This window comes from Pelodiscus sinensis, chromosome 4 (assembly GCF_049634645.1).
Source record: "Pelodiscus sinensis isolate JC-2024 chromosome 4, ASM4963464v1, whole genome shotgun sequence".
NCBI lineage: Eukaryota > Metazoa > Chordata > Testudines > Trionychidae > Pelodiscus > Pelodiscus sinensis.
Window position 1 is genome coordinate 38,388,502 of NC_134714.1, and position 22,267 is coordinate 38,410,768.

The window sequence follows — 22,267 nt, forward strand, 5'->3', positions numbered from 1 at the left end:
GAGTTTTGTCAGAAAAATGGCCATTTTTCCGACAAAACTTGAATTACGTCCACACTGCAAGTGTGTTCTTTCAACAGTAATTCGAAAGAACAGAGGGATTTTTGTGCAATTGGTAATCATCATTCTACAAGAAACCTTTTTGCAAAAGAGTTCTCTCGCAAAAAGGTGTGTGTGGATGGGAAAGAGGGATTTTTTTCAGAAGAGGGAAGAGGAAAAAGCACAGGTTCCCTGGTGGCCACTCTGTTCATAGCAATCACTGCTTACATGCAAGATAGCGTCCATATAGTCTGGACACTCTCTTTCTAAAAAGTGCATCGCTTTTTCGAAGAGCTTTTGCAGTGTGGATGCTCTCTTGTGGAAGAAATTTTTTCGGAAGATCTCTTCCAAAAAAAAACTTCTTACACAAGAAGCCTGTAGTGTAGACATAGCCTGAATGAGGAATAAAGGAAGCCAGAGGAAGAGTGCTCAATTTCAAAATAAGTGCTATGTAGATGCTCCCTATTTCTAAATAAGCTATTTCAAAATAAGATATGCAATTGTGTAGCTTATTTTGAGTTAAGCCCTGCAGTGTAAACGCACCCAAAGTAATTCACTATACAAGTCATCATCTCTGCTCTAAAGCCTGGGGAATTTGAACAATCATTGCTTCATATTCTCTTAATTTCTTATGTGTTGCAAAGAAAGAAAGAAAGACCAAACCCATTCTCAAAAAAATGTCAAAAATCATCTTAATTCCCAAGAGGAATAATCATCGATTATTTTCCCAAAATTCTCAGAAAATATATTTTTAAAAAATCAGATTTTTAGGGTTTTCCCTCTTCCTTTGCGTATTCCTCTTTTTCCTTTTTTGCCACTGAATTTCACAAAATGAACGATGTCCATATTTTTATTCACCATAGTAGCTTTTCAAAAGCTAAGATTAAAGGGGAAAAAATATGGATGCTGTTCATTTTATTGCATCCAACAGCAAAAAGGGAAACAGGGACAATATGAAAAGAGAAAAAGGAAAAACACAATAATAAAAAAAAGTTCAAAAATCCTGTTTTGATGAAAAAACTGAAAATTAAGAGAAGCTTTTTTTGGAAACTTATGAAAAGGCCATTTTTCCATCAAAAGAAAAATATGAATGGATATATAATGAACAGTAGTGTTTCAAAGTTAGGAGTAGAGCAGCACATTGTTTACAAAATAGGAAGAAATTGGTTTCTCTAATTGTATAATTTGCTATGTATTTTCACTTTTCTCTTAAGCCTACCTAGCAGGAGACATAAAAAAATGCTGAGGAAGTAAGTTGGAGGGGAGCACAAAATATATTCAACATAATTACAACTTTAAAAAAATCTAGTGCTTCTTCACAGTTTAATTCTGAAGGGTTTCCATTTCAAACTAATTAGTTTTAGAGGCACCACTAATAAATCTGGATATTTCTGAAAGAAAAAGAAATGGCTTGGAATTTAATTTTTTATTAAGCTGTTGCTAAGGTCCATGCTAATTAAATCCAAGCATCAATAGCAATTTATTCAGCGATCTGAAAATGTAAATAACACAATAAAATAAGTAAATAACATTGAATTTCCCTGGTGGAAATGAGACTGACGAGGGATTATGGGGGAGCGGGGAAAATATGGAAAAAAGGAGAGAGAGAGAATGTGTGTGTCTCGATCTGTGTCTCTGATGTAGATTGTTTAATATTTTACCAGGCCTTCTGTGTTCTGCATTTAATTCCTAGGGAGAATGATTCCCCTGTTGTTGTTAGTGTTAAAGGTTGGCAGATGATGTGATACCTGTGAACAAATATCTTGTCAAAGTGCTGCCCCCTGGGACTGAGATGAAACAAAGATTGGGGGCTGGGAGACAGCATGAGAGAGTCTTTAGGGATAAGATTGGACCCCAAGGGCATATTGTAACATATATTCTCATTATACAATATAGATTCAGTTTCCACCCACTTCTCTCACCTGACACAGGGGCCTGATTCTGTTCTGGCTGACATTAACAGCAAAACTCTCAAGGGTTTCAGTGGAAGTACAATCAAGCCTAGAGGCAGCAGAAAGAAGCCTGGGCTATGGATCTATGGGTATGTCTACACTACCCCGCTAGTTCAAACTAGCGGGGTAATGTAGGCATACCGCAATTGCAAATGAAGCCCGGGATTTGAATTTCCCGGGCTTCATTTGCATAAGCGGGGTGCCGCCATTTTAAAATCCCCGCTCGTTCGAACCCCGTGCCGCGCTGCTACACGCGGCATGAACTAGGTAGTTCGAACTAGGCTTCCTAGTTCGAACTACCGTTACTCCTCATTCCACGAGGAAGCCTAGTTAGAACTACCTAGTTCGTGCTGCGTGTAGCCGCGCGGCACGGGGTTCGAACGAGCGGGGATTTAAAAATGGAAGCACCCCGCTTATGCAAATGAAGCCCGGGAAATTCAAATCCCGGGCTTCATTTGCAATTGCGGTATGCTTACATTACCCCGCTAGTTCGAACTAGCGGGGTAGTGTAGACATACCCTATGAGGGTATGTAGAAGGGGTTACATGTGTATGGATAGTAGTCAGATCGTTTGCGATGGGCAAACTACTTAAGGCTGGATTGTTGAAGCCAAGCCTTTCTTTCTTTCCTTGCAATATATTAACTATTATTTGTATTAGAGCAGTATCTAGAGACCCCAGCCAAGCTCGGACCCCCATTGTGCTCTACAGGCACATTGTGCGAGGCAGTGCCTGCTCTGAAACGTCACTAGTCTAAAATACACAGACAAAGAGTGGAAGAAAGTGCAAGTTCACACAAGAACCAGGAACTGAATCCAGAGCTTCTGATATGCAAGCTAGTGCATTCTCCACCCTGTGCAGGAGTAAATTAGCTCCCATAGTTATCTGTGCTCACAAATGATCTTGCTTAGACGTCTAAGTATCTGATTTGCATACATGCTCTCATGGGCGCCTGGTCTTTAAGGCAAAACAAGGCTGTGCCTACCCAAAGCTGAAGCTATGCTGGCCCTGCCCTCCCTGCCTCCAGCTGCCACACAGGGTTGCTGTGGAATGTTTAGTGTGGCTCAGGCAGGGTGACTGGGAAGGCAGAGTAGCAGGAACCTCCTCAGCAGCACACATGACAATGGGGAGACTCAGGATGGGAGCAGTGCGGCTTGGGCATGCATGCTCTTCCCTTCCTCGTGGAGGGCAGAAGGGCACGCGTTTGGCATGCTGCTCCTCCCTGTGGTGTGAGCAGGGCCTCAGCAAAGAGGGGAGGGCTGTAGGTGGGCCGGGGGCCTGCCTACAACAGCTTCAGCTGCATTGACCTCCCATACATGGTCTGGTAAAAAACCAAATGAAATCAACTGCACCCACAAATAATTTGAGGCTACAAAAATGGAGACTGCACTGAAGCCAGGTTGAAAAAGTTCTTTCCCTCTTTCTATTTTAAGGTGGTGTGTTCTGATGTCTGAAGTGACATGGTCCCAGACACAACTCATCTGTAAAAAGTCATGGCTGAAAGAAAGCTTATACCAGCCAAAGCCATTGTGTGATGCAGTCAGTCTCTGAGTTCTGCTATATTTGATTAGTTAAGTGCTTCTCATGGACAGCTTTGCACCTGTTATTGAAACTCCTGGATGTAAAGAATCCATGTTGAGATGAATTTGCTACATTAATAATGTCCCATCAATAATGAAATGAGGCTAGTTCTGAATTCTTTCTGTGTTCTTCGAAAGTTCTGCACCATTCTCCTTGATTGCTATGGAGTGGCAGGGGTACCCCACCAGAGGCTGTGTAGAACTACATGAAAAACAGGATGGTGGGGGATCACTAATTAAACCTTGGTTTATTTTTGCCTCATACTATTACAGACCAGAACATGCTGCTACTACTACCGTAGCATGAGGTTTCATTGTATCAACATAATATGGTGATACTGCATCAAAATTAGAGCACACAGCTGCATCACTCAGGACCTGCCCTGTTAGGGTATGTCTACACTGCCACCCTAGTTCGAACTAGGGTGGTAATGTAGGCAACCGGAGTTGCAAATGAGGCCCGGGATTTGAATTTCCCGGGCTTCATTTGCATAAAGCCGGGTGCCGCCATTTTTAAATGTCCGCTAGTGTGGACTCTGTGCCGTGCGGCTACACGCAGCACGGACTAGGTAGTTCGGACTAGGCCTCATTTACAACTCCGGTTGCCTGCATTACCACCCTAGTTCGAACTAGGGTGGTAGTGTAGACATACCCTTACAGACTGTAAAGAGAAATATCCTTCTACAATGAGGCTATAAACACAATATAAAAAGCAATCCAGAGAGCACTTAATTACAGTAATGAATACAGGAAGGTCAAATGCAGCCCAAATATGGCTTTTATAAACAAAAGCTTTTCCAGATACCTAGCCAAAAAAAGATGCCATTTTAAATACTCCAATGGAAACAGTTTTAAGAAAAGAATAAAACCAAAATTCCCCTGTAGTGTTTTCAGTGCAGACTACAGCATCCTGTTAATGCACGTGTTTTCAACTTCACACATGTGACCCAGTCCAGGAGCATACCAAACACTCTTCCTTTCTATGTGGATAGATGGCCCCTGGACTCCGTTAAGAGAGTTCTCAGTATCACTATATAAGTAAATAGAATTAAATGATGTTCAGGAATATATAGCATACTTCCTGGCTTTTGTAGGACCACTAAAACAAGTTGTTGTGCCCTGAGAATATTTTCCTTCATGCAGCTCTTTACATCAGCACTGAGTAGTCCCAAAATGTTGCTATTGTGCCATAGAGGTGTGATATAGAATAGGGAAAGAGCTGTTCTACTGCCAGAGCTGCTGACAGTGGAGACAAAGAGTGGTAGTTGCCCCCAGGCCCAGTGATTTGAAAGGGCCTGGGGATCCACGCTGCCTCTGTCACTACCACAGCAGTGATGGCACCCTTGACCCTTTAAATTGCCACTGGAGTCCCATGCGGTGCAGTCTGGGCAGTGCTGACGGCTGACTCGGGGAGGCACAGTGCAGTCTGGGTGGCACTGAGAGCTGGCTGCTGCTAGCTCTGCCCCTCCCAATCAAGTCACCACCCCTTCTGCAGGACATGGAGCTAAGCCCCACCCCACATATTGCCTAGGACCCAGCAAAGTTTCTTGCCAGCCCTCGCTACTGCATGAGAAACCAAACATGAAACTCAGGAGAAACAAAAGTGAAAGGGACTAATCTACGTTCACTGTCCAAGAGGACAGAAATGCAAAAAGGAAATAAAGTGAAACCAAGAATAAAAAATACAGCATATTATTAAAGTTATTTTGCTTTGATAATCTCAAGGTTTAATATTAACATGGCCAATGAGAGCTGTCTTTCAGAATATCAGATAGCTATCCTGATGGTGTCCCTTAACAAGACATCCCCTTGACTTTGCTTGTTTAAAGTCAACCCAAAAACATCAACAATATTTTGCACCTGAATTTTATTCTACTCTGTTCTGAGTGCCAGTGTATTTCAAGTGAATGGCATTAATCCTGTCTGTTTATTTTCTATGCAATTGTTTGTTCATTCAGTTTGTTTGGCATATAATGAGGTTGTAGGCAGCTAAGAGATGCTTTTTTTTGTATATATCATCATTATGTTTTATTATTTCTACAAGTTCTCACACAGTGGAACTTTCAACCTGATACTATTCTGTGTATTCTAATATCTTCCAATTAATGCCAGCTCCAGACATGTCTATACAGATTCTGTGTGGTATTTGCCTAATGAGGAGAACATGTTTTCCAGCACTGACCTTTCTGTTGCATTTTAGCTTCCAACAGGAGAGAAATGTTTCTGTCCCTTTTAATGTCAGGCTCCCTGGCTCAATGCAGCTTGAATACAGACATACAAACAAGCAAGATCATTAACAAGGCACTGTCAACTTGAAAATCACCCTTGTGTCCAAACATTTTTTACATGCCACAGATACAAGGAACTTTGGAGATTACTAAAAAATAATAGGGGAGAAAAAGTTCTGGCCTTTCAGTTTGAAGAGGGCTGCACTCTGACTTAATATACATGTTTGCACAGGGGAGTAAGAAAATGTAAAAATCCCTTTAAGAGCATGCACATCTAGCTCTGTCCCTTGCTCTCTGTGTAGCAGGTGGACAATACAATGAAAGTGACTTGGAGGATTCTGATACAGGCCAGCACTAATTTACTACTCCCTACTCCCCTGGAGAAAGGAGAAAGCAAGCAGGGAATTGTGCTTCAGTCTGTCACACAGTACAGACTACAGCTACCCTCAACACTAACAGTGGAGCAGAATATATCCTGCTAGCAACATTTTTAAGGATTTTAAAGGGAGGTCAGTAGGAAATTTTAAACTTGAAAAAAATCAAGTTGGCAGTGTCCTTTGAAATTATTGCGAGGGTGCTGTGATATAATCTACGATTTGGGGAGTCTGAAGTGCACAGAAGCACTGGCGAACCTTTCCTGAGCATTCAATGGAACATGACTCAGAGAAGGAAGAACAAAAAAAAACACATGTATAGTTATCACAGTATTAAAATAATCGATGTAAACAAATGAGTAAACTGCCACCTTAAAAATCTGTATAATCTCTTTTGATTGCCCTAACAGTTACAAGGTTATTAATCAAACTCAGAGCTAACACAAAGCAGTCATATATAGTATTCATCTTGAAGTGAGCTTGTTATATTTTTTTAAATGGCCAAACTACTCTATTTTTCATTCTATGATTTCTCATAAGTAATTATACAAAATGCACTGTAAATGCCCCAAAGGAAAACTCAACTTTTATGAAGGAACACAAAACCTTATGTGCAAAAATCACACACACACACACACACACACACACACATTTTTCTTTAATTATTTTTCTCTACCACCTTCCAATTTGTTTTAATTATAAATGTCTATTTGAGGGACAAATGACCTCATGTGCTATGCAATATAAACACACAAACAAGAAAATCTATACCTTCCCCATGCTGTTTGAGCTTTCAATGAATGTTTGTCAGTGAGTGTTTAAAAAACCCCACCTCCTCACAAAACCACTTAAAAATAATTCAACAAACAATATGTGGGTTTTCCCCGGCTTTGAAGCCACCATTTTTTCATACAGTTAATTTTATAGAACTTTCACTTCATCCAGCCTGCTTTGCAGTTTCCCTCCTACAGTATTTCCATTATCCATATCCCAGATCTAATGTATTCACTCTGCAACCCCCGCCTCCCAAAAAAAGATATTTCTGCCAAGTGCCTGTCTACCATACTATGTTACTTACTCATCTGTGAGTTTCATTATTACCTTAATCAAAGATGAGACCTGTTATTTTTGTTAGGAATTTCTGAAAGTTGCTTCTTTTAAAACTGCATCAGCAAAAACTTGATGGATGGAAACAGACTCATGCTCTTTATTCGTGTATCACTAACTCTGTACTGAGAAACTCCATCTCTTTCCCAAGCACATTGTGCATTTGCTTAAATGTATGTTGAAGTTGCATCAAGTTTCCACTAGATGGAAATATATGACATTCCTCCTTTTTGGCTTAATTAAACAGTTACAAAGTTTACTTTTAAAAATTAAATCCAAATAGCTAATAGACCAGACTTCCTTCAAATATAACACAGGGCAATAAAAGTGTAGCCATGTTTTAAACAGATACCCCATTACCGGACCTTTTTGCAACTTCCCTTTCTATTGGTCATCAAAGTATTAATTATTATTAATATAATAATAGTAATATAGTCCTTTTTAATGTGCAGATCACAAAGGACTACATAAGGTAAGAAAGCATTATTATCCCCATTTTACAGGTGGAGAAACTGAGGCATTGTGAGCTGAGGTGACTTCTCCAAGGTCCCACAGGACAACAGGGGCTCGTCTACACTGGCCCCTTTTCCAAAAGGGGCATGTTAATTTCACAGGTCGTAATAGGGAAATCCGCGGGGGATTTAAATATCCCCCGCGGCATTTAAATAAAAATGTCCGCCGCTTTTCTCCAGCTTTTAGAAAAGCCGGAAAAGAGCGTCTATACTGGCCCCGATCCTCAGGAAAAAAGCCCTTTTCCGGAGGATCTCTTATTCCTACTTCAAAGTAGGGAAATCCCCCGCGGATTTCCCTATTACGACCTGTGAAATTAACATGCCCCTTTCGGAAAAGGGGCCAGTGTAGACGTAGCCCAGGAGTAAATCAGGAACAGAACTCAGATTGCTTCACTCGTTAGCTCCCAGAGAAGGATAAGAAAGGATTTCAACCTGATTGTATGATTTCAAATAAGAAGCCTGGAAAACAGTTAAGAATAATTTAATCAGATCTGTAACATGATTCTGATGGTGTGTGTCTGCGATTCCTGACACTGTGAATCAACATGCTTCTCTTTACTATATTCACCAGTTCAAATGTATTTTGTGTCATCATTCTCAATATTTAATAATTCACTCCCAGGAGCGGCATAAGGATCTTGCGGAAAACGGGAGTTTTGTGCAAAAAAAAGTCCACACACCTTTTTTTTCCGCAAAAACCCTTTGCGCAAAAAATGGCATGTGTAAATTATTCAAATGAGGTGTGATGATATGCTAATATGTGCCTCATTTGCATACTTGCTGCCCGCAAAACCAGCAGTGTAGACGTAGCCTTAGGGTTTTTGAGCTTCCTCAGTCGCCCACAATGTGTTCTGAAATTTTATTTGTCCTTTTAATATGTGTTCACTTTTTTTTTATTGTATCCCTTTGGTATATATGGTCATGCCTATTTTCTTCCACAATTTGATCTGAGGAAGTGGGTCTGGCCCACGAAAGCTCATCACCTAATAAACCATCTTGTTAGTCTTTAAAGTGCTACATAGTCCTGTTTTTTGTTTCAACTAGACTAGACTAACACGGCTACATCTCTATTACTATTCCACAATGTGTATGTGACAGTTAGAGGTTGGGAATTCATCCTTACATTTATGCAGAATGTACTGCAGGGAAGAGAAGAAGTGAAACAGTTCCCCAGGAGATTCAGAGACTGCATTTTGTATGTATAGAAGTGCCTCAGTGACCAGAGTGGCCAAACAGGAAAAATATAAGCAGTTCATTCAAATTTCTTGAACACAAGAGTTTAATTGTAAATTTGCTGGAGAGACACAAAAAATCAGCCTGTAATTGTGATGCTCACGATTGTAACATGAGTGCCGGCAACATGAAATCTGTCTGAGTCAGATCTGTTGAGTTATCCATTCACACAAAGCCTCACATTTTGATTTCACTGGTGGAGCTTCACTGGCACAGGATATAAGAACATAACATAAAAACATAAAAACAGCCATACTGGGTCTGACCAAAGGTCTCTCTAGCCCACTGTCCCGTCTTTCAACAGTAGCCAATGACAGATACCACAGAGGCAGTGAACAGAACAGGGAAACATCAAGTGATCCCTCTCATGTCATCCATTTCTAGCCTCTGACAAACAAAGGCTAGGGACACCATTCCTACCCATCCTGGCTAATAGCCAGTGATAGACCTAACCACCATGAATTTATCTAGTTCTTTTTTTAACCCTGTTAAAGTCCTCGTCTTCACAATATCCTCTGGCAAGGAGTTCCACAGGCTGACTGTGTGCTGCATGAAGAAAAATCTTCTTTTGTTTGTTTTAAGCCTATCACCTAGTTTCATTTGTTGACCCCTAGTTCTTATGTTATGGGACAAGAAAATAACTTTTCCTTATTCACTTTTTCCACACCAATTATGATTTTATAGGCCTCTATAATATCCCCCCTTAATATCCTCTTTTCTAAGCTGCAAAGTCCCAGTCTTTTTAATCTCTCCCCGTAATCATTGTTTCCTATTTCTGAATCTTTTCCCATGCTAATATATTTTTTTTGAGATGAGGCAACCACATCTGTATGCAGTATTCAAGATGAGGGTGTACCATGGTTTTATATAGAGGCAATAAAATATTCTCTGTCTTATTTTCTATTCCTATTTTAATGATTCCTAATATCGTATTTGCTTTTTTGACTGCTGCTGCATATTTAGTGGATGTTTTCAGATAACTATCCAGAAAGACTCCAAAATCTTTCTCTTGAGTAGTTATAATTAAACTGGTCCCCATCATTTTGTATGTATAGCTGGGATTGCTTTTTCCAATGTGCATTACTTTGCATTTATCAACATTAAAATTCATTTGCCATTTTGTTTCTCAACCACTTAGTTTTGTGAGATCTTTTTGAAGCTCTTCACAGTCTGCTTTAGTCTGAATTTTTACATCAGTAGGAAAGAAGAATCAGGCCCCAGGATTTTTAGTTCTCTATAACTGGGCAGCACATTTATTTGCCCGGTTGTACATGCTAATTAGGCTTTGATTATTTCATGCCATTAAAGCCTGATGCAAAGCACAGTAATGTCAATGGAAGAAATCTCAAGCTATGCGTACACTGCAGTGCTATTTTGGGATACTGGTGGTATCGTGAAATTGCTATCCCATGTTTTAACAGCAAACCCGTTATTTCAAAAATATAACAAGCTTGCTATTCTGACATCACTCTACACTTCATTCACCGAGGAGTAAGGGATGTTTCAGAATAGTGGGTTATTTTGAAATTTGGTGCTTCATAGACAGTGCCAAAATATGAAATAAGCTATTTTGAAATAAGCTATGCAATTTGTGTAGCTCAAATTGCATAGCTTATTTCGAGCTACAGATGCAGTGTAGACGCACCCTTATTGACTTCCACAGATATTGGAGCAAAACATTGGAATTTTTGCTGACTACTTTCTCTAGTGCTTTCCTTAATTCAGTTTAAAGTCTTTTTCGAGTAATGGCTGTCATCTTCTATTTCTTTCCCTTATTACACTTGTGCTAGTCTGCAGAAGATATTTCTCATTTGATACCAGAGTCCTAAAGGTTTTTTCCCATAGTGTAACTCGCAGTGTTTTCCATTAGCTATCACAACTTCAAAGGCCTGCTCATAACTGGCAAAGATTTACAATTTCGTGTAATGGTAGATAATGAAATGTCTTTGATTATTAATGTGTCAGTGCATAATCATTTATAGTTGAGGCCCCTCCGGATGTTCACTAATTCTGCCATTCTATCACCTTTTCCAACAGTTTTGTGCTCTAAAATCTCAGCTCTTTTTTAATTTAAATACTTTTCTAGTCCTCTTAGTTGTAAAGGTAACTTTGAAAATATGAGCCAAATGCTGTGTTGTCTGTCTAAGACTTGCAGCTGGCCTGAAACACTGTTTTTGAGAGGTGAGAATTGCACATTGCATCTCAGTGGGTTGTTGTCAACTCTGAAATTTTCACTGCTGGTTGTTTTAGCAGAAATATCTAGTAAGGTGCCAGAGCCCAAATTGCCTCCCCAGCCAGTAAATTTAACATCAAAATAAATAACACAGTGGCTACTCCACTGAATGTATCATTCATGTTCAGTTTCAATTAATTAAAACCCTCCATTTTAAAATTTAAATGAAACTGCCAGATCATTTACCAGTCTGTTGCACTACTGCTGCAGAATATAGGGAAGATGCTGCATGACATATGAGACTATGATCAGAGTAACTATATAATTCTTTGTATAAGTCCATCTAGTCCTAAAGTTAGTTTTACTGAAGGATGGAGCAGTAAATCTAGAGTGTGCAAAGGCTTGTGATTGTGCAGTTGTCAATCCATCGTACAAATACTACAGCTTCATGTCTACTGTTCAGCATTCAGTAGGAAGATAGATATGATAAGGAGTGGAGTATAAATACTTAGATGAATGGATAGGTGGATTTTAGGCCAATGACACATTTTGTCAACAATTTATTTTAGTCAAACAATGCCTTTTTCAGTCCCACAAGCAAGCATAACTCTTTCTTATGCTTGGAAGATAAACCAATATAATATAGTATCTTTCCAGCACAAATCCAACTAGCAGAACCAGGTCCTTCATGATTCTGTGAAATAGATTATATTTGTCACAGGGGATGTATACAGGGACATCTGATTTGCTAGTTTGCAGTTTAGGAAACTTGACCTCTAGTTACTCTGTAGTTTCATCACAACTAATGTCTCCAAACTGGCAGTGCACATTGAAACCACCTCTCTCTGAATTGTCTTCTGTTTGATATAGTCTCTGGGCATGACAGACTAGCAAAGAATCATTAATTTCTCCCCTCTTGTCCTGCCACTTTTACACAATGTCAAAGGGCAGGAGTGACATAAAGTAGCTTTTGTGGACAATAACCAGAAGACTGCTATCTGAAGACCATGGTGTATGGGGTCATCAGCAGAGGGAGCCAACAGGCCTCTGGGCGATGAGGGAGGCGGGGCAAGCTCTGCATTCTTGGAAGGGGCAAAGCCTTAAACAGATGGGCTGTGTCTAGACTGGCCAGTTTTTCCGGAAAATCAGCCACTTTTCCGGAAAAACTTGCCAGCTGTCTACACTGGCCACTTGAATTTCCGCAAAAGCACTGACTTCCTACTGTAAGAAATCGGTGCTTTTTGCAAAAATACTATGCTGCTCCCATTCGGGCAAAAGTCCCTTTTGCGCAAAAGGGCCAGTGTAGACAGCTGAGATTTGTTTTGCGCAAAAAAGCCCCAATCGCGAAAATGGTGAGTAGGGCTTTTTTGCACAAAAGCACATCTAGATTGGCCACGGACGCTTTTCCGCAAAAAGTGCTTTTGTGGAAAAGCATCTGTGCCAATCTAGACACTCTTTTCCAAAAATGCTTTTAACGGAAAACTTTTCCGTTAAAAGCATTTCCAGAAAATCATGCCAGTCTAGACGTAGCCATGGGGTGAGGCTGAGGCAGCCAGCCCCCAGTACCACCCAGATGGCCCATTCCCCCCTGCCAACTCTCAGAGCTTGTGGTGCAGGGCTCTGGAGTGTGTGCACTATCCAGCATTTCAGCAGCTATTCTAAAGGACCTAGGACTCAGATCTGTCTATCTGATGTTCCTCATTACTATATTATCTGTGCAGCTCTTTCTCTCCTGTCTTTCATTTAAGGCTCCTTAAATAGCACTATCTTTTCTGCTTAATTCTTTCCTGTTCAGTTTCTTTTCTATTAATTCCAACCAAGTGTCCCATTTCCCAACAGTAAATCTTCATTTAGCATTCTTTGCCCCACATTTATCTTGTCCATGTGTAATCTCTCTACAGTTAGAGCAGACACTGCTGTTATTTGCCTTGGTAACATCAATAATACTTTACACATTTTTTTTTCTTTTGGTTATAGTGACCTGTAAAGAGGAGGAGGGGTGGATGGTGCCCTTTTTTCTTTCTCTGGGGTGAATGAAGAAGGCCTGTGCATCTTTCTGTTTGTTTCTTTATTTGTTAAAGGGGTGGTTTTTTTCTTTCAAAATTCAAGTCTTCTCTACACTGTTCTTACAAAAATCCCCATAGATCATTAGAGAACTAAAAATAGGATTATGACATCACAGATTGTGAAGAGGTGCAATCTGATTAACTGAGAAGGGAAGTGAATCTTATTCAGCCATTTTTAAACTCTGTGTTAAACAGAAGTTAATAAATTCAAACAATTTAACAGTGCCTAGCAAAGGAGGGAAGAAAAAACTCTTTATCAATGATGCAATAGCCTACCTATTACTAAAGGGATGGGAAAGCTCCCAGTCCATTTTGTCTCCATACATAATTTTATCTACTTCTTATATAGGCCCACTATCCCCCAAATACCTAAAAATACAAAGAATAATATCTCTCCTTCTTCCATCCTTGTAGGAGTTGATATAGTTGATTGGGCGGGGGTGGGGGGGAGGGGTGTAAGGGAAAGGTCCTTGTTTTTTCTACTATTCATTCCCCTGAATCTTCCAAGGACACTTCTATCAAACCCAGAAAGGATAAGATTTGACATTATTGGTATTTCTAAGGTAAATGCAAATGGTTTAAAAAGGACACAAGAACTACTTATTTATTTTTCTATACAGCTCATCTCTAAAGCAATTGTTCTCTCTCAAGCCCAGGTACTAACAGTGACTTTCCATACCTGCAGACCTAATGAAAAGAACTCTAGATTCATTTTGCTTCAACTCCTACAATCAGCCTAGGAAAATGGTGGCAGTTTGAATATGTAAAAAACAGCTTGCTGTTCCAATGTAAGCCTGTTTGAGAACAACACATACTTCCAGCATCACCACCTGACTTCACCTGTACTCATTCAATGGATCTATTGCTCCAGTGGGAAAAGCTATTCTGTTTCCTCATGGCTCAGCTGGGGGACATATTTTTGTAAAAATTGACTCACACTCTCTTCTTAATGTTTTGAGGGAATTTGTACACAATCAACCCAGAAAAATAGCAGGATGGTATGGGTGGATGTGTGGATGGGTGTGCGCGCATGTGTGTGTGTGAACAATAATAAATAAAAGACAAAAAGATCAGAATTCAGTCTACCAGGATTAACCCCACACACTTGATGTCATTATGTCTTTTTTGTTCCCAGATTTCAAATCATTTTAACGAGATAATTTACATTGAAAGGTTACTGACCAGCTATTTTTTCAGCAGTGTTGCTCAGTAACAGATCATTTTATAATTCTCTATGGCTGTGTCTACATTGGCCCCTATTCCATAATAGGGATGCTAATGTAGCACTTTGGAATAGGCAAATCCGCGGGGGATTTAAATATCCCCCGCGGCATTTGCATTAACATGGCTGCCACTTTTTTCCGGCTTGTAGATAAGCTGGAGAAAAGCGCCAGTCTGGACGCGATCTTCCGGAAAATAAGCTCTTTTCCGGAGGATCTCTTATTCCTACTTGAAAGAGCTTATTTTCCGGAGGATCGCGTTGAGACTGGCGCTTTTCTCCGGCTTATCTACAAGCCGGAAAAAAGCGGCAGCCATGTTAATGCAAATGCCGTGGGGGATATTTAAATCCCCCATGGATTTGCCTATTCCAAAGTGCTACATTAGCATCCCTATTACGGAATAGGGGCCAATGTAGACACAGCCTATGAGTATGTCTACACCACAGAGAAGATCAAAGCTGTTGATCTTCCAAGGTTTGAATTATTGGAAATAGTGAACATACGCTAATTCGAACTGAGGGGCACTCCGGTGAATGCCGGTACTCCTGCTTCCATGAGGAGTAAGGGAAGTTGAAGGGAGAGTGTTCTCCCTTTGGCTTCCTGAAGTGTGGACAGTGCCAAAAGCTGAGTTAAGGTACTTCGACTTCGACTTCCGCTATGTAAATTAACATAGCTGAAATTGCATATCTTAATTCAATCTTATCCTATAATGTAGACATACCCTAAAGGAGTAATTTTGAAATAACTTCCCTTCTTTCAAAATAACAAGGTGTGCTTCCACACTACCAAGCCTCATTATTTCAAAATAATAACTCCTGCTTGTGAAGAGGAATAAGCTTACTTTGAAATAGTTATTTCTAGAGTTATTACTTTGAAATAACTTATTTCAAAATAACCCAGTAGTGTAGACCTAGCCTAACTGTCCACAGCAGGATGGAGGTCTACCATGAACTAACTAGATACTCTTGAAGTTGTCAGTTAATCTTATACACACTGGCTACGTCTACACTGGTATGAATTTCCGAAAATGCTTTTAACTGAAAAGTTTTCTGTTAAAAGCATTTTTGGAAAAGCGCATCTAGATTGGCAGGATGCTTTTCCGCAAAAGCACTTTTTGCGGAAAAGCGTCCGTGGCCAATCTAGACGCGGTTTTCCGCAAAAAAGCCCCGATCACCTTTTTCACAATCAGGGCTTTTTTGCGGAAAACAGTTCTATGCTGTCTACACTGGCCCTTTTGCGCAAAAGTCTTTCGGAAAAAGACTTTTGCCCAAACGGGAGCAGCATAGTTTTTCCGGAAAAGCACTGATGATTTTACATGAGATCATCAGTGCTTTTCCGGAAATTCAAGTGGCCAGTGTAGACAGCTGGCAAGTTTTTCCGCAAAAGCAGATGATTTTCCAGAAAAACTTGCCAGTCTAGACTCAGCCACTGGATTTTGCATAAAACCTAGGATGTGGTTTTCAGAAGATGATTTGATTGTTCCAAACCTTTAACCCACAGCAGAACATTACAATGGGAACAGAATTTATCATACACTTCTATAAATCCAAAGTGACTCCATTTGGATCTGTGGTTACTTTGGCTTTACACTGGTATACCTGAGATCATAATCTGGCCTCACATTAGCAGGGCTAAGGCGAACATATTTTCTCTTTCTCTAGCAAAATGTGAAAGAATAAGAGCAGCTGCGTGGCTCCCTTGGGATTTCCTGTTACTGTTGAATTGTTCTGAGCATTAACTGCTAAAAAGTGTCTTGCTTCTCAAGCTCAGTCTTGCCTGTTAATGTAAAAGCACCATTAGAAACCTGATCTCCGTCCTTGCTTGGCTGATGATCATTGTTCTTGACATTCACTGGTGCTCAGGACTGTGACTAATTTAGTGATGCTGAGTTGTTCAGTGACAAAATCTGTGGGTGGAAATGAGATCTGACAGTGCAGCCTATTCATCTGTGGTATAAAGCAGAATGATGAGGGACAGTTGCTCTCTTATATCTTAATATAATGGTGATAGATGGGCCAGAAACAAAACCACACACCCAAATACACACTCAAATCCACCTGATCTGAACTTTGAGTTTCAGATCCATCTCTATTTCACCCCCTTCCTCAACACCCACCCATCCAGTACAAAGTCCCATTTCCTGTAGCTATGCTGCCATAACCCCATAGTGTAGACACAGCCTATAGCAATAGAAAGGAGTTTTGTTTCCATTGCTGTAGGAACTCCACCTCCCCACACAATGCCAGCTGTTGTCAACAAATTTTTCCAGTGACCTAGCAGTATCTACACCACAGAGTAAGTCAGCTGAACTACGCTTGGAGCATGAATTTTTCACACTCTTGATCACCACGGCTATGGAGGTTTAAGTTTTAAGTGTAGACCTGGCCAAAGGAATACCCAAATACTGACTTTCTGCTCAAAGGGCTATATTGAAGCTGGTCTTTGCCTAGATCTGCTCAGGATCTTTCAATTGCTCAGAGGTGCCATGTGCCAATGTAATTGTATCCTAGTCAATGAGAAAGCTAGTCACCTTCAAAAAACCTTCTTGTGAGGGTTTTCTCTCCCCAAAAGAGAAGTAATCAGATATGAATGTGATAAATTAATTGAAATGGGCAGGACTGGTGAAGAACCTGCAGCTCATTGGCCCTGTGTGAGTTGCTGTGAGAGAACAGCGTGAATGTAGCAGATTGGAAGTCAGGGACTGGCACACTCCTGTGGAGCATGGGCCTGGCTGGGACTGGAACAGTAAGGTTTTTCACAAGTGAAAGCTGAGGTGAATTGACAGAGCTATGGTGGAGGGGAGCACACACAGATATCATCTTCCATCACAGCATTACTGATCAGCCACTGAACAGATCATCTCCTTACTTATTACTAACAGTTGGATTTCTTACATAATACTGGGAACATTTATTTTGACTTCATCTTTTTTTGGGGTAGAGGGAGTCAAGAGGCTTGATTCAGCGATATACACTTGAATGCAGACCCTTGCTCCCTGCTTTGTATCTGTTTTGTACCTGAAAAAAACAGTCTCCTTTTAGCTTCCATTTGCCTAACAAAGCCACAGAGTCCATCTTTTCCCTCGTGTGAGGAGAAGATGTTCAACATCACCTGTGCTCCTCAGCACTGCATGCAGAGCAGATGGTTCAGCCAGGTCACAATGCACATAAGGATGGAAGAGATTATATGCCAGAGACTTTTCACAGGAGAGTAGAGGCAGCCAGATAGGCACAAGTTTTATTCTAACATGGATTTAAAGGGAAACTGCTAAAAACCATAGGCCTCAAACATAGGTTTTGTAAAATCAAGGTATTCCAAAATATGAATAAAATGCAGCTAGGATTTATTTATTTTAAAATTAATTTTCTATAAAATATTTCCCTGAAAAAAGTAACTTTATTTGCTTGGAAATAGTCCCCTGCAGCAGTAAATGCACTGGGCATGCTCATGAGAATCAGCACTTCAAATAGCTCAGAGAGAAAATGTGAGTATGACCGGTCTCATTTCACAGCCCTGGAGTTGTAGTTGTATAAAGAGCACAGGAGAAACAAGTAGCATCAATGGTGAAAAATAACTGAGATGTTTAACATCCTTTTGGTTTTAGTGACGTAACACTAACCCTAGCCTCATCTATGGAGACCCCACATAGTGACAGTAGTCACTGCAAGCTGTGCTAGTCTGTGTGAGTTAAGCATTTACTTACTGGCAGGACTGCACTACATATTAGAAAATGGATTTCTATTGGCATGAACTGGGTATTTGATATTACAAGGCACCAGATGCAAATTCATAACCAGAGATAGTGATGACATGAGTTATTTTACCTTTTAATTAAAGGGGATAGTTAACCATCTAATTTTCATATTTTTCTATATTTTTATTTTCTAGAGTTGTTATTAATAACAATTTGGAATCTAGAAATGAACATCTATAGTGTTGCTAAAGGTTTCCTCCTTTATATATTTATTGTAGGGTGAACACTGGTCTAACCACACTGATCTTCCACTGTGGAATTTCTGGGAGTTGTGGGCAATATGCTGTATCATTATCAGAGAGTTCCTCATGACTTCACAGACTGTTCTCTTCTTGAAGAATGGCACAGAAGTGCTAGACAGTGTATGCTGCGTTGTCATCATAATGTTTTTCTTGAGACCTAAGTTGTGCAGAGTGGTGCTTTTTCGCTTTTTTTTCAGGGTTGCACAAGCACGCAGGTCTGAGTATGTTCGTTTGCCAGGAGTACTGACCTGTACACACTAATTTGTTGTTGTGAGCTAGCTGGAAAAAATGAAATCTATCTATCTATATACATATTCAAAAACTTACCCATTTTTTGATCATCTCAAGGAGCTATAAAGATGGCCTGGAAACTAGGATGTGCAGTGTATGTGCATTGTATGATGATGTGTTAGCTTTCATCTCTGAGTAGCAGATAGATTATCTGCCAGTTTGCCCTCCATGCTTGGGAGATGCTCCCTGTTAATATCTGCAAAGCTACCTCATTCCTTGCCTTCAAATCCCTCCTCAAAATGTTCCCTCAATGTGATGTCTGCAAAAAAACTTAGCAATAATTAGGCTGAGGCCACTGCCTGTCATGATGACAAATATTGTCTCATTGTTTCTTTGTACTCTTCTGTCTGTCATCATCCATCTATTGATTCTTGACTCAAACTGGAAGAAGCTCTTTTTCAGGGAATTTTCTGTTCTGTTTTTGTACAGCATCTAGCACAAGGAGCATGGAATATGACTGGGATTCTTTGGAGTTACTATAGTATTGCTGGTAGTAAATAACAACAAACCACAAAGCAATTCATAAGTAACAGGAGAGCACAAGCATCCTCTCTGCTGTTTGTCAGGATCACTGACTTGTATAAACTGATTATTGCTGTAGGGTTGGTTGTGCTGAATGCTGGTCTGCCAGGTCTGATTTTCTTATTTAAAGCGTACACTAGCTTTGCATCTAGACAGAAGAAAGAGCAGAGAATATTAGAATTTGTGGTCCTTTCACGCCTGCCATTTACTCTTCTAGCATTGGTAGTTTGGTACTTTTTCGTTTCATATCAAAATGTGAATCTGCACTTACTGCAGCAGTCTCTTAGTGGAAGCTTTTTCCAGGCTGGGAAGATGAATTTGGATCATTTTGAGCTAAGGAAATGAGACTGTTGCATATCTGTTTCAGAGCACAAGATCATTTCCCTGTGTTGCTCCTTCCTGGAGATTAGAGAGTAAGGGAGTGAATGCACATCTGGATATTCAAGTTGCTTTGGCAGGGATCGGGGTGAGTGGAAGAGACAATGTAAAGATCAAAACCATGACTGAGTTTCATCTCAGGGTCTGTACTAACTTCTGCCAGTGTAGATATGGGTGGAATTGCCCAATGAGGTAACAAAAAGGCCACCATAGGGAATTTTGTTGTTGTTGTTGGGCGAACCTATAGGCAGTCTCCCTTCCACAAAGGGACTAGGAGTGAAATCATTGTGTGATTGAAATCACTGAGGGAGGGGCGTTGCCATTCACTTCAATGGATCCAGACTTTCACCCTAAGAATGAGCCAGCACCACCTAACATGTAAGCAGGGTCCAGGAAAGACGTGAGAGGAGGGCAGCTGAGGTATGCGTTGATTCCACATGTCTTCTGGGCAATCTGTGAGGATGAGGATCAGTGCAGAGCAATGTACTGGGGCCAAACACCACAAAGACAGGCAGTAACAAGCAGCTGCTGACCCTCACAGTGAATCTTTTTTGAGGTGCAATTTATGGGCAAAGAAAGGCAGAGTGGGGAAGAAAAGGGCTGTGGCATAGCTGGGGTGGGATTAAGGAAGAAGGCCCAACACTCACCCAACAGCTGTGGGAGCTTTTGACATCCAAACTCCCCATCACTTGCCTTCTCATGGCAGATGAGTTTTTACTAAAAGTGGGGGAGAGAAAAGTTGGCATCTTGTGCCTTTAAAATATCCAGAGAGCAGGGAAAATGGGACCCTTTATCTGGAAGGGCAGCCAAACTCGGAGAAGGAAAACTCTGACCTCAAGCCCCCATTTAGGAGTTAAAGGAAGGCTGGTGTGGGCAGTGGTGACACCATTACCTCCTGTTGGCAGTCTGCCACGATTATGGCAATGAAGTGGGAAGAGCATGGGTATGTATTTAGTCTGACTGGGGATAGGCCTTCTCACTGCAGTGTGTGTCGGGGACACTAACTGATAGACAATCACTGTGGCTGGAGCAAGGTGAGTATGTCTACACTACAGAGTTTTTTCAGAAAAACAGACATTTTTCTGAAAAAGCTTCACTTACATCCACACTGCAATCATGTTCTTTTGAAAGAAAATCGAAAGAACAGAGGGGTTTTTCCGGCGCAGGTAATCCTCATTCTACGAGGAAAAAGCCTTTTTCCGAAAGAGCTCTTTCGGAAAAAGGCGTGTTTGAACAAGGAAGAGGGAGTTCTTTCGAAAAGAGAAAAAAGCACAGGTGCCCTGGTGGCCACTCCGTCCATAGTAATCACAGCCAAAATGCGACACAGCATCCATTCAGTAAGGATGCTATCTTTCAAAAAAGCAGATTGCTTTTTCGATGAGCTTTGGCAATGTGGACGCTCTCTTTCTGAAGAAGTTTTTTTGGAAGATCTCTTCTGGAAAAGCTTCTTCTGAAAGAAGCCTGCAGTTTAGACACAGCTGGTGACTACATCAGTGCAAGCAGTAGAAGAAAGGGCTCTGTGGCTGCTGGTTATTGCAGCAGGCACCCTGAGCTTGCCCTGGAAATATGACACCATACAGCAAGTGTAACCCACATACCTAGTGGATGTTCACATTCCCTTTACAATGGAAACACATTCCCAGGAAAGGGAGGAAGCCATAATCCAGAACAGGCCTGATGATCCAGAGCATAGTTACTACAAAATCTCCCTGAAGGCTGAGAAAAAATATCCATTCCCCATCCCTTAATTAAATATTACCTTGATTCTAAACCCTGCCCCTTTCCCAGCACCAGTCCCATCTATATGGATCTAATATAGGTTCATAGGAACAGGAAAAAGAAGATTCCTCACTCCCTTATTAGGACAAAATGACAACCACATTCTTTCATGGCTGCCACTGCAACCTAGAGTTTACTACAGCCACACCTCTTATGCAACTCTTCTCTAGGAGGATCAATGGCACATTCAGTGATAGATGTACCCACCCCACCCATACATCTGTCCTACCCTAGCTCCTGAGCTCTCACATTACTGGAGGGTCACAGGGGAAGCATGGACTCCTTCATGAGGCCCCAGCTTCTATTCTTTGTACCGCACAACCACACCAGTGGGGCCATCCATAATCATGGAGGGGGGGATGATTTAACCCTAAAAGAAGTAAAGGAAATAGGGAAATCTCAAACTAAGGTTCCCGATCAATTATGATCATTAATGATTCTGCAGCACCTTTCAGAAGCTTAAGGGTGATAGACTTAATACTAAGTCCTTGTGGTCCTGCACAAATGTCCCTCTACCCTCCCAAATTCCCCTTGCTGTATTAGATGGATGTGGTATATGTTTTCCATTCTGCTCCTAAACAGCTGTGATATTTCACCCCAGAAGGGGCAGTATATGCAGCATATGCAACATGTATTTTCCTTTAGATTCCCTTAAGATGAGGGAAAAGTACATGCTTGGAGGAATTGAGGGTCCTCCACTGCAAAAATTCCTTGTTAGCTAATCTCTAAGGCTATGTCTAGACTACATGCCTTTTTTGAAAGAGGCTTTTTTGAAAGATACTTTCAAAAAAGCCTCTTTCAAAAAAGAGCCTCTAGACTAC